The sequence below is a fragment of the Notothenia rossii genome (assembly GCF_949606895.1).
Source record: "Notothenia rossii genome assembly, chromosome: 6".
Taxonomy (NCBI): domain Eukaryota; kingdom Metazoa; phylum Chordata; class Actinopteri; order Perciformes; family Nototheniidae; genus Notothenia; species Notothenia rossii.
Window position 1 is genome coordinate 9,734,416 of NC_136909.1, and position 17,329 is coordinate 9,751,744.

General features: G+C 40.8%; 1 protein-coding gene across 2 annotated transcripts in view; it reads right to left on the reverse strand.

The window, feature by feature from the left end:
• Positions 1 to 16,460, reverse strand: part of lzts1 (leucine zipper, putative tumor suppressor 1) — a 38,602-nt gene extending 22,142 nt beyond the window's left edge. The window contains exons 1-2 of one of the 2 annotated variants that reach the window (XM_079688828.1): positions 16,143 to 16,460; positions 15,298 to 15,325 (exon numbers count right to left, since the gene is read on the reverse strand). The gene's annotated coding sequence lies outside the window, so the exon portion shown is untranslated. The remainder of the gene's footprint in view (positions 1 to 15,297; positions 15,326 to 16,142) is intronic. The other variant, XM_079688829.1, reaches the window with a different exon arrangement.
• Positions 16,461 to 17,329: the final 869 nt, after the last annotated feature.

Genomic DNA, 17,329 nt, shown 5'->3' on the forward strand with positions numbered 1-17,329 from the left:
TACATTGAAAACATTTACATGATAGAATTTGCATGACTGTACTTAAAATATTTTTTTAAATGGTGCCGGTAAAGCTATAATAGTGTTGATATGACTTGCATAGGTCTTTGAGATGTTCATATGGGGAGGATTAGCTATAGCTGATACAACATTTTTACAGTCAGTAATTGTGGTCTTTTCCTTTTTGCACATTGAGAAATGTTTTTTTTTGTATTGGGGTGAATTGAGTACTTCACTTCCATGTAAATGAATTGCTCACAGCTGACATCAATGAATTTCCTATAGTAATTGTAATTAGTGAGAATCCTATAAAAGACCTCCCTCACTTCAGTAAGATGTTTGTGTAAACAAAATGGCTGATCGAGTAGGTAGAGGAGCTCTGAGAGGAAGAAGGAACCCTGTTGTTCAGCGAGGAAGAGGGAGGGCTGATGTTCAGAGAGGAAGAGGGAGAGCTGATGTTCAGAGAGGAAGAGGGAGAGCTGATGTTCAGAGAGGAAGAGGGAACCCTCATGTTCAGAGAGGAAGAGGGAGGGCTGTACGTATGCGTGGTGGAAGAGTTGAAAGGGGACCAATGCGAACAGTAGTTTCGGACAACACCCGTGCAACTATTGTGGACCACGTCATAAACCATGGCATGTCCCTCAGTGAGGCTGGCCAAAGGGTTCAGCCCAATATACCGAGATCAACAGTGGCATCCATTATTAGGATCTTCAGGCACGAAAATAGGTAAGCTACTGTAACCCTTTTTTACAGCACTTCATGCATTTCTATTTTGATGTAGGTTTCGATCACTGTTTTTATATTACAGTACATAACATTCTCAAATATTTATTGATAGAACTGAAAGAGCACCCCGCTCTGGTGGCAGACGAAAGGCCTTTACTCCAGAACAAGAGTCTGCCATTGTTGATATGGTTGTGGCCAACAATGAAATCCGCTTAAGGGAGATTCAGGCCAGAATAATTGCAGACCAGGATGTCTTCAGTAACATTCAGTCTATAAGTGTTGCAACCATTGACCGGGTGTTAAAGAGGCAACACCTCAGAATGAAACAGATCTATAAGGTTCCTTTTGAACGCAACTCTGACCGTGTGAAGGAGTTAAGGCACCGGTATGTACAGGTAAGGACCTCAATCACACTGATGGCTTGCCTATATTTTTAGTATGTCTGACTGCTTACAGTAATGTAAAACGGTCCTCTGTTTGTTTCATTTTCTTTAGCGAATGATGGAGCTGGAAGGCAATGCATTACCACATGTTTTTGTATATGTGGATGAAGCAGGCTTCAACCTCTCCAAAGTGAGGAGACGTGGGAGGAACCTTATTGGGCAAAGAGCGACAGTCTTTGTTCCAGGCCAAAGGGGAGGAAACATAACATTGTGTGCGGCTATCTCGACACAAGGCGTCCTTGCTCACATCCCTTTAATGGGAGCATATAACACGCAACGTGTCCTTGCCTTCCTGGATGTCCTGTATGACGGACTTGTGCCACCAGAAGAGAGGGATCAAGTGAGGTCGGTTCACGTGGTCATATGGGACAATGTGGCATTCCACCACTCTCGTGACGTGAGGGCATGGTTTGAGGCTCATCCACACATGGCCATGGAGTTCCTCCCTCCATACTCCCCATTTCTAAACCCCATTGAGGAGTTCTTCTCTGCCTGGAGATGGAAGGTTTATGACCATCATCCTCATGACAGAATGCCCCTTTTGGACGCAATGAATGCTGGCTGTCGGGACATCTCTGCGGAATCCTGTCAAGGGTGGTGTCGACACGCAAGGAGATATTTCCCACGCTGCCTTGCAAGGGAAGACATACGCTGTGACGTAGATGAGGCTATGTGGCCAGACAGACGCCAAAGAGCAGATCAGTAAAGTTATATAGATCTCATTCTCTGCTTTACTGCTGATTTACATCATTTACCCATGTTATTTTTTTCCAGTGTATTGCTATTCGTCTTTTGTTTCTGTTACGGTGCTCTTCTGAAAATGAGACAATAAAAACAATGGCATAGTTACAGTAAGACTCTGTTTTTCCTATATGTAAGTTTGTTTCTCCCAACTTGTCAGTTTTCCGTTCAGTTTCCAATATCGATAGCTTGAGGTTTGTGTATTGATGATTGTAGTCAGTATTTAGTGTGCCACTTAGTAATGACTGTTCAAATAGTCTTCTCATGAGCTGACAAATGTTTGTTTTTGGAGAAGGTATCTGGTTTTGGAAGGGGTATTTTTAGTTTTGAGTGCCTTAGAGCACTTTGCAAGAAATGTATATTGTTATGGTAGAATGGGTTATTATGGTGACCGGAGTTTCAGTTATGAAAACACATTTGTCTCATTAGAGGACAATTTGTTCTGTTTCGATCGACTTATTCTTTTTTGTGACCAGTATTTTCAGTTTTGGTCATGTAAGTGCATTTTGCAAAAGATATTCAGAGTTATGGCAAGTGTGTTTCTGTTTAGATGGCTATAGTCTTGTTTTGAAGAAATGAATTTAGATTCTAAAAAGTGGGTTTAGCGATTGAGAAAAACTGTAATTCGATCTCGGTGTCTTTTATTGGCAGCCGTGTGGGCGCATCTTTGACTCCAAGCTAGCTTTTAGTGACGGACCCCCTTGTATGAATTAGATTGCATTCAGATACTATTATGTGCATCCAAATGAGACATTAGGTCAGCCCAACAATCAGCCTCCATAGGTTTCAATAGATGAAGAGGTTGTGTGCAATGCTCACTGAGTTGATATGGCTGGCCTACTAGTGCTTCTTTAGCAAAGGCATTTGCATAACCTTGGCAGATGGAGTGTAGAGGAAAATGTATTTTTAATGGAGTCTAAATGGAAGCCTTTAGTGCTCTGACAAGGATGGGAATTGATGCTCATGAATTTAAGGAGTCCTAAAATTAAATTTTATTTTATATTCTTTTATTGAGCGGCACGATTGATTACACGATTGATTATTTTATTACAATATGTCTATGCACTTTTCTGTAATGCTTTAAACTAATGCAGTGACCTGGAATCAATCCAAAAATAGTTTTACAGAGTCGTATGTGTCTTAAAGTTACAGGAGATCCCCAGCCGACTCCACAGTCATGAAATATTTACATGTAAGGCTTTTATCCCACTCTAAAAAAAGCAAGTGAGAATGTATTGTAACACACGGACGTATTTTTAGACATTTTGAATTATTGCTCATCCATTATCCACAAATATTTACCTTTTCCATTATCCTTCACTTGTTTTGAACACGCTGTGTCATTTATGCATGATGAAACAGCCGCATGAATATGAAATTGAACTTGATGTATTGTCATAAAAGCTTCGTTCTCGTGTCGGATCATTATTTGTACAATAATCGAGCTTTCAGCATGAAAGGCACCCTTGCAGTCAAAGCACAGAGTTGTGATGGTGACACATTATACCGGCTATTCACTGGATTCTAGTCAATGTTTTGTATGAGCCCACTTGACAAAATGTTAATTTGAGATAAGCATCTTTTAAAGGGGCCCTGTTATGCTCATTTCAGGTGTTTTGTGCCTCTACTGACATGTCTACATGCTGCGTGCTGCAGCACCTCTTTTCACCCTCTGTCTGGAACCAGAGCCCAGTCTGCTCTGAGGGGTTAGCTGGCTGGCTCTGTTGCGATTGGTCAACTGCCAAGAGATGTCCCGCCCCTTATCACGTACGTTGTGTTAGAGCGCTAGCCAATGGAAGCGCAAGCGTTACTTAGTGATGTCACTATGTAAGGGAAATAAACAAACAAATCCAAGTGTGTGGGAGAGAAATTCCCTCTGGAGGGAAGTTTGGGATTGTAGCCTTTACAGACCATTTACATGCTCAAAAACCTATAACACACTATAGGAAAGGCAAAACCCGGATAAGCATAGAGCCGCTTTACATAACATAAACATAAACTCTCTTAAGTTTTCTGTTCCTCACATAGTCACTCCACCATTTCTTAAAACTCTGTCTTATGTGTTTGCGTTTGATACGTTATCACTGTGGAAGGACATTCATAGGTACAGAATGAGGCTTTCCTGAGGCCTATTGACCCTGCAAGCTGAAGACTCAGTGATAAGGTTGTCATTCTGGAGTATAAACATCCTCCCATCCTCCTGTGTGTGTGTGTGTGTGTGTGTGTGTGTGTGTGTGTGTGTGTGTGTGTGTGTGTGTGTGTGTGTGTGTGTGTGTGAGTGTGTGTGTGTGTGTGTGTGTGTGTGTGTGTGTGTGTGTGTGTGTGTGTGTGTGTGTGTGTGTGTGTGTGTGTGTGTGTGTGTGTGTGTGTGTGTGTGCATCTGTCTGTGGGAGTAAGAGAAGACATAACAACCTCACTGTAAGGGGTCTATATATCTTTCTGAAAGCAGCTGGAAATATGTGCTGCATGCGATAGCTGCGCTTAGCTCCATAATAAAAGCCCCCCTGACCTTGCAATGCTAAATTGTTCATGGTGGGAAACTCTGTGTGGTTCTTTCAACAGTTTGAGTTGTCATAACTCACAAAAGTCACGTCTGTCACTCACCTGCTGTGCACAGTCGCTGAGCTGACTCACATACCATAACAATATACCTCTATTTTGAGAACGTTCACATGAATCATGACTGAAAAGTTTGCAACATCATACAGAGCAAAAACTCCCAAAGATGGTGGGATGCTGTATTTCTCTGAGAAAGAGTCTTCACTCGTGGAAGGATGCTGCATTTGGGTATCTGGGACAGTTATTTTAAGACGCGCATCCTTTAGCAGGTCATGACAGCTCCGATGGTTTCTCACACGCTAGGGAACTAAACTGTGTTAGCTATTATGAAACAATTGCAAATATAATCCTGCACTTAACATCAGATAAACAGCTTTTCTCTGCTGGGACATTACTGTCTTTATAACTTGCGACATTCATCCTCCACACCCCCTTGTGATTCTTTGTGTTTTTTTCGCACAATAAGTTAGAGTAAAGGGCAAAGCTGAACATGCCTGAGCAGGTGCCTTTTTTTCTCCTATTCACCTTGTCACCAGCACAATGTGCAGTAAGCTAATTCCTGCTCCACACAGGTCTCAACACATACATCTCTGTACACAGGTGTGACAGTCCTGAGACTATGAAGGTGAATCATTCCCCACACAGACCTCCACCTTGTGTAAATTACACTTTCAAATGATAAGAATATGATTTGAATGATTTAGGAGAATCACAGGGTGGGACCTATATATGGACATGAATTCCTGCTTGAAACACCTTTAACTACCTGGCTCTGTGGCCAACGCCATTCATTTCCTCAAATTGCTGTGTATAGTGCAACATCTAAATAAAGACCCTATCATTTCCCTAGTTTTAAAACAATGGTTTGTCAAGTTATGGCTGTGCTGAATCTCATGATTGGTAGTTGTCTGCAAAGAAACACAAGAAAATGTTGACATTTCAATCAGAGCTGGCATGTCGTCAAGTTTTTACTTTGAGCTTTTTTGGAAATAGCAGGACTTGGATTTCCTCCATGCTGAACAACTTTCAGTCAACTAAGTCAAATGGATATACCTAAATGTGGAAACAAAATAAACCCATGCCTTCATTTGGTACCTTACATATAGCTAAACAACTTCCCACAAGTTAAGTCAGCCCCCTTTAACAAATCACACAACTCTGTAATGCCACCCAGACTCACTGTGAGTACTCTTGTCACATTCAATCGAACAGCCACAACTTTCCTGCACGTCCCACAGAAGGTAACTTACCTCCATAACAGTCTGCCTGCCCCCACGTCACAGTCACTGTTTCCCACTGAGTGTGGACAAACCTCCAGTCGAATGCAAGTTAACAATGCTTTTGTGCAGAAAAAGAGATGTGTGCTTCTGTTGCATGATCTCTCTAGGTCCCCTCTTCAATACCTGGTACGGTACAGTCAGTCCGTCCCATCTCCCATACTCTGAACACAGTCACATTCCTCCATACACACTCTCTTTCTCCCTCCCTCTCTCCACAGTGTATCCTCGTTGCCTCCCTCCTGAACTCCCTCCCACTCTGAACATCAAACCCTGCCTCCCATCTTCCCTGCCTCTGCTGCTAGCCTCTCTCTTTAGTTGTGAACTATTTCTTTAGTTTTTTCACCCTTTCATCCACTTCTCTCTAACTTTATTGTTTCTTACTCTCTTTTCCTGGCATCATGCCCAGCTATTCATTTCATTAAACCACTTTACTGCCTCTGCATGCCTACATAAAGCACATCATCCCTGCCCACACTTCTTAGCAAATATCTGTAAGCGATCTAAATGTTTGAACAGGTGAATCTTGACATTTAGATTTTAGTTATCCTGCGTCCAGTTGTGTGATTATATTGATGTGAACCTGTGTGGGCTGATGACTCATCCACGCTGGTACCCACCGTGCTCTGCTGCCGAAGATTTAACCTGCTTCACTGCTTCAGCTGAATGCATTGGCTCTCACAGGACGCCAGGGGCGGATCTGTTGTGTTTTGGTTTATTTATGTAACAGATGAGTTGAATAAATGATCAGGAGTGTGGTGTGCAGGTTTATAACCCTGCAGTGCAGTTTCTGCAGTACTTGACATGCCAGCACATCCTTCCATATCACTGCTTTGTCTTTCTGTATCCGTCATGTTTTGCCTCCATGTATTTCTTATCATTCTTTCCTTATTTCTTTTACAGTCTATGTCCGGCATTTTGCACTAAAACTCTCTTCTGCATCATAATTAGAAGCAGCAAAACTTCCAGTCTGTTTCACACATATAATAACGATATAATACAATTACGTTCTAAGCTCCTGGCTGTGAACAAAATGAACAATATTCCTCTTGGCTGTCTGGGCATGTCTAGTGGAGATATAATGATGGTTTTAGACTTCCTTCAGTGTTCCTGGAGTGCCAATTTGTCTTTAATATATTCCCCCCTGTAGCAATCAGCCCGCAGAACACTGTCATCCCTTTTATACTCAGTGGGTACCATTGGCTGTATATCTTTGTGTAATTATGTGTTTTGGAAGTTTTATACAAGCCTGTAATTTAAGTTGTGACAAAGTGACCACATCCAGGTTTATTGATGTTGTCGTCAGTTGTTTTGTCCTCATCACACATGCACTGCCAGGAAAAAGTACACCGTGTTATTGTCTGATCACTCTTAGAAAGCCTTGCATTTGACTAGTATCCTATTTGCCCTCAAAAGCATCTTCCTTTGTGTTTATAAAGGAATGTGTAGGCAGCGCTGAGCATTTTCAGATTGTGTGTGTTGTTTTGAGTGTGTGCACATATGATTTCATCTGAAAAGAGTGTGGGCTCTGAAATAATCTGTTTTGTACCATGTTGCAAGGTATCAATAATGATGTGGGTTGTTACAATGATGTGTGTACCTTAGCAACCCTTTTGGGTGTGAGTGTGTGTAGAGTGCATGGTTGGGAGGGTAACTTTAAGACAGTATTTTGTTACAATTACGGTGGCAATTTATGATGGCCAACCAGTACCACTGTCACTGGCAACAACAAGTACGTTTTTATCGGCTTATTTTAACAACGTGATCACATGATTCCTTCCAATATAATTGCAGATATGCCGTAAACTATCTAGCCAGGGCCGGCCATGAACAATTTGCTGCCCTAGGCAAGATTTTAACTGGTGCCCCCCACCCCCAAAATGCAGACACTCACTAAGACTCGCACATTCAGGCACGTGCACGGTTGTGGCATGACCACCAAAACAGAAAGATATGGACACAAGATGTGTGCAACTGTATTTAGTATCCTATCCATTTGAACATGATTTAAGGGGGGGGGGACCTAACCTGCTCTGGGGGGGTCCGGGAGGCATGCTTCCCCGGGATGATTTTTTTTTTTAATGTTGAAGTTAAAAGCCTCAATCTGGTGCACTTTGAGAGCAACAGTAGGAGATCTATGGATACATCTCTCAACACGATATGAAACAGAACTGTAAGCAGATTTCCTTTTTCTTTATGGATATTCTACAAGTCACTCCCCTTTCAAACTGTATTCTTGTTTATTAATAACAACTTTTTTGTAGTGTCATATAGTATTTTATACCTGTTTTTCATCTATTCTCTTATTTTTTTATAACTATAATGATCATATAAAGGTGTACCTTTACCTCACTGAGCCTAGGTTATCAGAGCCGCTCAGTCTTTCAGGAGAGAGCTCTCTAAAGCTCTCCCCCCCGCGGCCGCTTACACAGTAAATTCCAATGTTAATAAAAGCACACAGAAGCTATACGTTTTTAGGGAGTTTGATTTATTTAAAATTAACACAAATAAAAAATTAAAACCTATAATTGCACACTAAAACCATTATTTAAAAAAAAAAACTATTTATTTTTAAAACCTCTGGTTTTTACTGGGGCTGGGGCAGTTCAAATTGATTTTTTTGGGGGGGGGGTGTGCCACAGTTTATGGGCGCTGTACGCAATATAGGTGTAGTTCTGTTAGTATAAGATAATAAGATGTACTTTGTTGATCCAAAATTGGGAAATTGTGTTGTTATGAAATAAAAAAATAAAAAATGTATTTAATTTTTTACTTTTTTCTCTTTTTTTCTCCCCAATTTTTGGCGCCCCAGATGGGTTGATGCACCCTTAGCATTTGCTGCCTGATCTAAGTATCACAATATGAAAGTTATATTTCCCAATTATTTTCCGTAACTTTTGGAGTATTTCAGTTTCAAATACAATGCAAATACATGAAAGAGAAAAGCATACCAGTATTTTTGTGTGTCCTGTCCACCTACTGTGAAAAGAAGATATTAATATCAAAAAGAAGAAGATTGAAACTAGCCTAAATGAGAACACAATGCCAATACAGAGGGCACAACTTCCTATTACAAGTACTGGACAACACATTTGTTTTATCTAAAAAGCATTTACCTGTAAATGTTGTTTTAAATTAGTTGTTGACTCCTTGGGTGATGAGAGTATATTAACAGCTGGAAGGCACAGCTTGCACTGATAGATAATGTTGCTTCTCTTTCTCTCCTTTGAACACAAAATAATGGCGCAATTTCCACCCACCGAAAGCCTCATTTAAACTAAAGGCCACGATGATGAACTGTTAGAATAGAGCTGGAATCCTTTCACCTGTTTGAGACAAGTGTGTGCACATGTGCTTCTCAGGATTGTAAATGTATTGGAACATTTTAAACCTGCTAGTAATCCCCATTGTTGAAGAATGTAACATTTATCTGATTACATATCTTTTTATGTAACTATAAGGAAATACAGTCATATTTACATGTACTCCATTTCACCCTAAACTTGATAGTCCGTGTGTGTGTGTGTGTGTGTGTGTGTGTGTGTGTGTGTTTGTGTGTGTGTGTGTGTGTGTGTGTGTGTGTGTGTGTGTGTTTGCATTCACTGTCATATAAATCTCCTGCCAGGTCTCTAAATATCGCATTACAGGAAAACAATTAAGAGATGTTTGTTTTTTCTGCCAAAGTGAATGAACCGGCGTGATTACTCATGTGAGTTTTGTGTTTTCACTTCTTAAAGGAGCAGACTGTCACACTGGGAACGGGGCCGCAGCAATTGATTGGATTTTATGTCAAATTTACTCTTCCAGAACGTACCTCCTTTTCTTGGCCTGGCCCCATCTCCCTTCTTATCTTCACTTAGCCCCCCCCCCCCCCCAACACACGCACACACACACCACACCGATATTAACACACGGAGGAAGATCAATACCCAGTTGAATAAGTAGGCCGAGGATAATGTTGTTGACCCAGCTGGCCCAAGAAACTGACCCTTGTCAATGACGATGGCCAGATGCTGAACAAAGATGACACACACACACACACACACACACACACACACACACACACACACACACACACACACACACACACACACACACACACACACACACACACACACACACACACACACACACACACACACACATTGATGGCACTTATACACATCTTCATGTATGTACAAATTAAATATGTAGACAAATATGCATTCAGACCCTAAGGATTTTGATGAACTAGTTATTTAACAAGTATTTAGAAATTAACACAAAACAGACACACAGACACACACAGACAGACACAAACACACACACACACACACACACACACACACACACACACACACACACACACACACACACACACACACACACACACACACACACACACACACACACACACACACACACACACACACACACACACACACACACACACACAAACACACACACACACACGTTGCCAATCTCAAAATCCAATTTCTTATGTAAGCCTGCTCTATATTTGCACATATGCCTCTTTTTGGCAGACTGGTGGATGTAGGCAGCTGAATGTGAATCCAATATGAATCCATACAACACTGGAGATTTAAAAGACACTGTTGAATCATAATAGTATCACAAATTGAACAAACACACAGACGATGTAGGATTTACCACAGTCATTTACATTTGTAATGAGCCATATTGTTGAAACCTTGGTAACGTTTATTTCAGAATGTCCTGAAAAGTTGGAGTAAAACTTAAAATGAAAGTTGTTGTTTTGCAAGAAGCTAAGAGTTTTTTTTATAAAAGTTTGAGATTTTTCATGTCTACCAAATGAGTTATAAAACATGCTTACTTTTACCAAATGATCACTGCTCTTAAAATATTCATTAGCTCATTTGTTCCAGAATAGATCAAAAGCAACCCTTCAACTGTACTTTACGACTCCACTGCAACTACGATATCGTTTTTGTGCGGAATATTTCCAAGAGAGATTATGGAACCATTTCCCAAATATATTCCAAATCCCTTATGGGAGGACTTCATAATGGTAATCGTTGGTAATAAATGAAAGCCAAACCTCTCCACCACAGGAAACTGCTACTCGTTGGGTCGTAAACAGGTAGCAGTGACATTGACGCTCCAGTTTAATTACCACGAACTACTCCCCAGTGCTCCTTCTATCTCTCTAATAGCATTTCCACTGCTGTCTGAAATGGTTTGTGGGTACTACACAAGGCCCTCCATCATGTAAACTGTCTATTTGGGGAACATTCGCCCCTCCAGAGCCTGAATCACTCAGCCCTGCTGCAAAATATTAACTATGCATTTTTCTGATGTAGGTGCCGCTGCACTAACAAGCTGAATGGCCTTCGGTAATCTTCAGGCCTTGGTCTTTTTTCTTTATTTCGGAAGTGCTTTTCTATTTTTTTTTCCCGTTTCAAGTCAAGGCTGACAGCTCCTCCGTGTATCAGCATGTTCACCTGGGGCCGAGCAGAAGGGCAGATAGAGATAATATTGACAGTCGAGTTGGAGTCAGACACAGATAAATGATGCCACTCTGGACAAGACAGAAGTGGAAAGAAGAATGGACAAGAAGAATTTGGGTAAGGAGAGAAAGTGCACAAAACTAGGGCTTTAAGCTAAAGATGTATTGATTCTGTGGTTTTTTTTCTGTCCCTGTCTCAGAGGACACGCTTGGCCTATGATGTATGGCCGCCTCATTCTCTGCCGCTGCGAAAGGGGACACAAGTCAGGGAGTCAGGCACTGCGGGGACGCTTTGTACTTCAGGGGGAAGCCATCACAACTCCACCGAGAGCTGTGTGAACCAGAGAGAAAAAGACACGTTGACCTGCTTGTTGACCTGCAAGAACATGGCTTCCCGCTGAACTCAATAAATCTCCTGCGCTCACTGCCAGACAACAGACAACATAACCTTGCCATCGATAAATACAATCTATACACAGGTTTGTATTTCCCCCTGGCGATAATACGTACAACTTGTAGTGCAAGAGTTGAAGTGTGAGGTTGCAAACACACACACACACACACACACACACACACACACACACACACACACACACACACACACACACACACACACACACACACACACACACACACACATGCTCACACTTCAAAGCGGCGATGGTTGTCTCTGTGCGAGGCAATTTGCTCTCCCCGAGATCTCTCGCACCGGCAGCATATAAATAAGCCTGGCACCAAGCGGTCAGACTGCAGTAACAGCCTGTCAGGTTAGATGGGGACAATAAAGTTGTCTGTCTGTCCCACACACCTGATGAGTGGACCGAGTAAAGAGCAAAGCACGCATTACACACCCAGACGCTGGTGTTGTCACTGAGACGCCACGCAATCACATTCAGGGGGTTATTAGTATTGATTTAATGTACCTCGCTCAACTCCACTAAGCCACAGCTTGATAAGGCTTTAATTCATCAACACACCCTCCGTGTTGAAGGTGTCGGGCACAGAGCCAAGGCGAGCGTTGTCCTCATAGACAACTAAGGATTAACTGACTTTAGATAAGGGTACAGGATCAAGTACGTACATATCTGCTCATCAACATGTTGACCCGATGAAATGTGCAGAAGTGAGAGGTTATTGGTAATGCCTCTGGCGCTCACTAATCCTATTAGAGCTGCTGTTTCACCCTTATTTTACCTTTTAGACCGATTTGCACATAATCCTTTTAAATTGTGGGGTTAATGGAAGAATCCTTTCTAATGATTTTAGTTTTTGATGCAGTGGCGTAGAGGCGCAGGGTGACTGCCCGTATGTAGTACGAATGGATCACTGCCAAAGTCACCCTGATGCAGCCGTTTTACCCCTAGGTGTTAACGTGCATCATTTAAATGTCACAAATCAAGTCATCCATCCCTCCTAGTGGTTAACACTTCACAGGCTGGCAACAGTTTGCTGCGTTCACAAGTCTTCAGCATCTGCTAATAGGTATTATGGAGTGTAACTAAGCTATTAATTGTAAGTTGCGCAGTCAAGTAGCGTGAACAGAATAGCAGAATACACTCCTTACTCCATAATCTGTCTTCTTCACTGAGCAAGGTCAGTTTATGTTATAGAAAAGGATAGAATATAATAAAAAGCTGTATTGTCATTACACAATTAAAACAGAAGAGCTATTCCTTTTTAAGGTACCATCCAAACATTCAGAATCATTTGGGATCCTATGGTTTTTTGTAGTTTCTGCTAAAGATTGATGGTGTAATATATGTAAATTGCTATAGCTGACCATGCCAGTGTATCAATTGAATCATGAAAAAGCAGTCTGCTAGCCAGTGGTTATTACTTTACACAGAGGCCAAGCGGGTGAAAAATGGCCTTCAATATCATGTAATTAAGCTTATGTGAACACTAGCACAGTATTAAACAAAAGTGCTAATACTTTCTTCACTAATTAAAGCTGAGGCCCCACTGCACTAAAGCACTTATAAACATAATACCAGCTTGTGATTGCACTTTATTCAAACCGTTATTTTATCCGTCTTTTATTCTCTGCAACAAACTGTTATAAGCTTGTACCTTAAAATAACCCCAATTCACATAACCCGTTTTCCTCAGCCATTGTGTCAGTCCTGATCTTTCCTGATCACTTAATCCCCTTTAGCATGGCTGAAGTAACTAAGGTGTGATGACAGTATGAGGCTGAACCGCACAAATCAGCTTCTTCGTGTATAAAAGAAAAGACAAATGTGATGCCATTGAAAGTCTTTAGTTTGAGTGATACTGAATGCAGAGGAAGTTGCTTATCTGCTTCACAAGGGGGCACTGTTGCCATTCACTTCATAAACCAAGTCTCCTCACAAGTTATTTTTCATGATTTACTCTTTCTTTTTGATGATATCATACATGAAATGAAATGATGTTATTCCTTATAAGCAGAAGGGGGGTATTAACAACAGCTTACCAATTTCTCTCCTTGGTTAAAATGAGCTGAGTGCTGATACGGGGGGCAGTTCCTCCATTGTGCTTGGTGCACACAGGGTCTCTGTTAATTTCCTAGCTCAGTAGCGAGGCAGTCATTATCTGAGGATGGGCATCTACAATGGATAATTATCCTGGGAAAAAGGATTTCAAACTGTAGAGAAAATAATGCTTTCAGCAAGGGGGCCTGAATGCACAAAAACATTAGTCATTGCCACACGTCTCTCAATCTGCTTTTTTCCAGACGCCCTGTTGTGATTTGGACCAACCCCCAACGAAACAATTAAAAAATGACTCCATTTTTCCTTTTTTTTCTACATAATTCTATATCTATTGCTGTTTTAAATCAAATTTGATTTGCTGGCTGTCGAGACCAGATAATAAAGTGTGTAATTTGAGTGAAGAGTGGGCACAAAAATGTGCAGTTGGCACAGGTGCATACACACATACCTGCAAATACACTGAAAGAAAATGATAGTGAAGGCTGCGTATAAGCTTGACGTGTTTCACTCGCTGTTGAATTCATATCAATAATTACTACCTTATATTTCAAAGGGAGCATTTTGGAGGTGGGTTGTTTTAAATGGACTCTTCCTTGGTGAGAAAGCATCCAACATCAAAGAGAGAGAGAGAGAGTCCATTTATCAGCACAGACACTCTGACTTCCATGCACTGTTTTATAATTTTAAAGAATAGGGAGGGCTAGTGGACCTCGATGAGAATCCCCTTCTGCTGTCAATCATTTTATCGGAAAGTCGAAAGATAAATTACTTGACATAATGTCATGTCAATGTTATCTCCACCACTTACATGCAAATCAATACCACGGTCAATTCCTTTGTGTTCGCGGGGACTAATGATTCAGACCAAGGCTGGGTTTTTCGAAAGTTAAAACAGATTCTGTATCAGAAGCGTTTTGACCTCACTGTGCAGAGAGAAGTTCAGTTCGCTCATGCGCCCTGTGACCTCAGAAAGTAGAAAGTGGACGTCACCGTGGACGTCATTTCTTATTGGAAAAAATCATGCGGAGAATCAATTGATGCCCAGCAGTGCTGTGCCGTAAACCTTAAAAAACCTTAAATAATATTAGACTAAAAGAATAATGACTTGGAGAAGCTTCACACACATACAATCAGACACATACACACTATTCCCTCTTCCCGGTTGCAGAAAGGTTTGACCCAAGCAGGGCAAGTGAGGAAAAAGCCAGATCTTGAAAAATACATTACATCCTAATAAGGTTATCCTTTATAAGATAAAAGTTCAATAAAATAACAGGAAATCTCTCTATATCGGGGAATAAGTGGATGACAACACTGTGCTCTGATTTGTTTCTGGTGTACTGCTTTAGCTCAATGTAATTGGCCATACGGTCTGCAGAACACAGGTGATTTACAGATAAGTGGGTCTGCATGAGGCCTGGTTCAGGCTAATGCTCATCCACTCACGTCAGCAGTTGGTCTCCTTTTTGTTTCAACTCATTAGACCTGAGTGCTGCAGAGGGCGGGGGAAAGATGGAGCTGAGAGTCTAGAGCTGCAACTCTTAGAACAGCCATGCAAGTTTATATGTATAATTTCTAAAAGGGAAAGCTTCATAGTGCACTTTACTTACTTTTTATTGTAGCTTGCCAACGGGGGTGCTGGGAAAGTGAAAAATGAGGAGAGACAGAGAGTGAGAATAAATATCATAATGAATTTAAGGCTCTGTCACGCTAAACCTGTCACTGTCACTTGAATACTTAAGTTTGGGATGTTGGGATTTACTCCTTATCCTCTACCCCCTCACAATTTAAATCCCTTTCCCAAAGACACATTATTATTCCTGTATCAGTGGATTGCGTGTCCCAGGTGACAGAAGATTAAAAGAAAAGATACCCACAAGAAAGACAATTCCAGCCGAAAGTTTTGCAATCTGATTATGAACCATATAGTTTCTATGATAACGCATAGGCCTACCGTCTCGTTGCTAGAATTCTTGTCCTCAAAATACCAAAGTCTACCTTTGCAGTGCTATTTCTCTTTGATATATTCAAGTAAACCCACACTTATGAATGGCTATTTACTTAAATGAAAACTTTAGATCAGAAGGCCAACACGGAGTATAAAAGGTGTTTCAATGCCACTGCCTTGGATGAAGTGGTCTGCTGTGTATTAGCTTGGAAAATGCTCCGATGTTAAACAGAATAACTCTTAATCCTTCTGTCTGGCCAAAATATCTCCCTTTAAAATCCGAGCAAAACAGATGCACAGTAGCACTTCTGTTGACAGGAAGCATTCAAAACAAATCATCAACTTTGTGTTTTTCCATTACTGTCTTGTTGACTTTCCCCATTAGCTGCAAGCATCAACAAGCAGCCATCTTCTCTTTCAGCGTACTTGACCCCCTCAATTAATCACCACTCCTCCCTATTTTCCATGAAATGTTTACCGTCTTCCTCTCTGTCCAGTCCTACTCACTCTATCATTTCCTTCCATCTCACCAAGTCTCCAGTGATATCTTCGTAAAAGATGGAGCAATCATCATTTCAGGGATGGAGAGCCAGCATTCATTAATGATAAAGTCGTGTAGATTTCTTGAAGATATACCACATTGATCCGCCTCACTAAATAACTCCCTGTTGTGCTGTTTTAACGTAAGTGCATTAGTCAGTATTTTTGGGAAATGTGCTAAATCACTTTCTTGCGAAGATTAAAAGATCAGATACTATCTGTTCTCAAGGATCACGGTGAGCCGAAGGCAAGTTAGCTTAGCTTAGCATAAAGACTAGCTTTGTCCAGCTATTTACATTATTTACTTCTAGAGTTCACAGATAAAGATACTTAATGTAATATATATAATAATATAGAAATGGTCACTCCAGGGTGATAGCAGGACATCCCATGTAGTCACTCAGAAAAAATCAGGACATTCTGATGTAGAGTTTCAAATTAAAAGACCTTTGAAATCTCTATTGTATGAGCTATCATCCCTGTTTTTAGATGAGAATAAAACAAAAACTGTCCAGTATCATAGATCCATCTCACTCCAGGGTGATAGCAGGACACCCCATGTCGTCACTCAGAAAAAATCAGGACATTCTGATCTGATGTACAGTTTCAAAATAAAAGACCTTTGAAATCTCATATATGAGCTATCATCCCTGTTTTTAGATGAGAATAAAACAAAAACTGTCCAGTATCCTAGATCCATCTCACTCCAGGGTAATAGCAGGACATCCCATCTAGTCACTCAGAAAAAAATCAGGACATTCAGATGTAGAGTTTCAAAATAAAAGACCTTTGAAATCTCTATTGTATGAGCTATCATCCCTGTTTTTAGATGAGAATAAAACAAAAACTGTCCAGTATCATAGATCCATCTCACTCCAGGGTGATAGCAGGACACCCCATGTCGTCACTCAGAAAAAATCAGGACATTCTGATGTACAGTTTCAAAATAAAAGACCTTTGGGGACAGGGATGATAGCTCATACTGTATATGAGACTTCAAAGGTCTTTTATTTTGAAACTCTACATCAGAATGTCCTGATTTTCAGTATTCTGAGGCTCTGAGCCCCATTTATTTTTGGCAAAAAAAGTCAGACATTATACAATTTAAAATTAAAATAATAATCGTGGCTTGATATTGAGTAAGAAAATGTTTT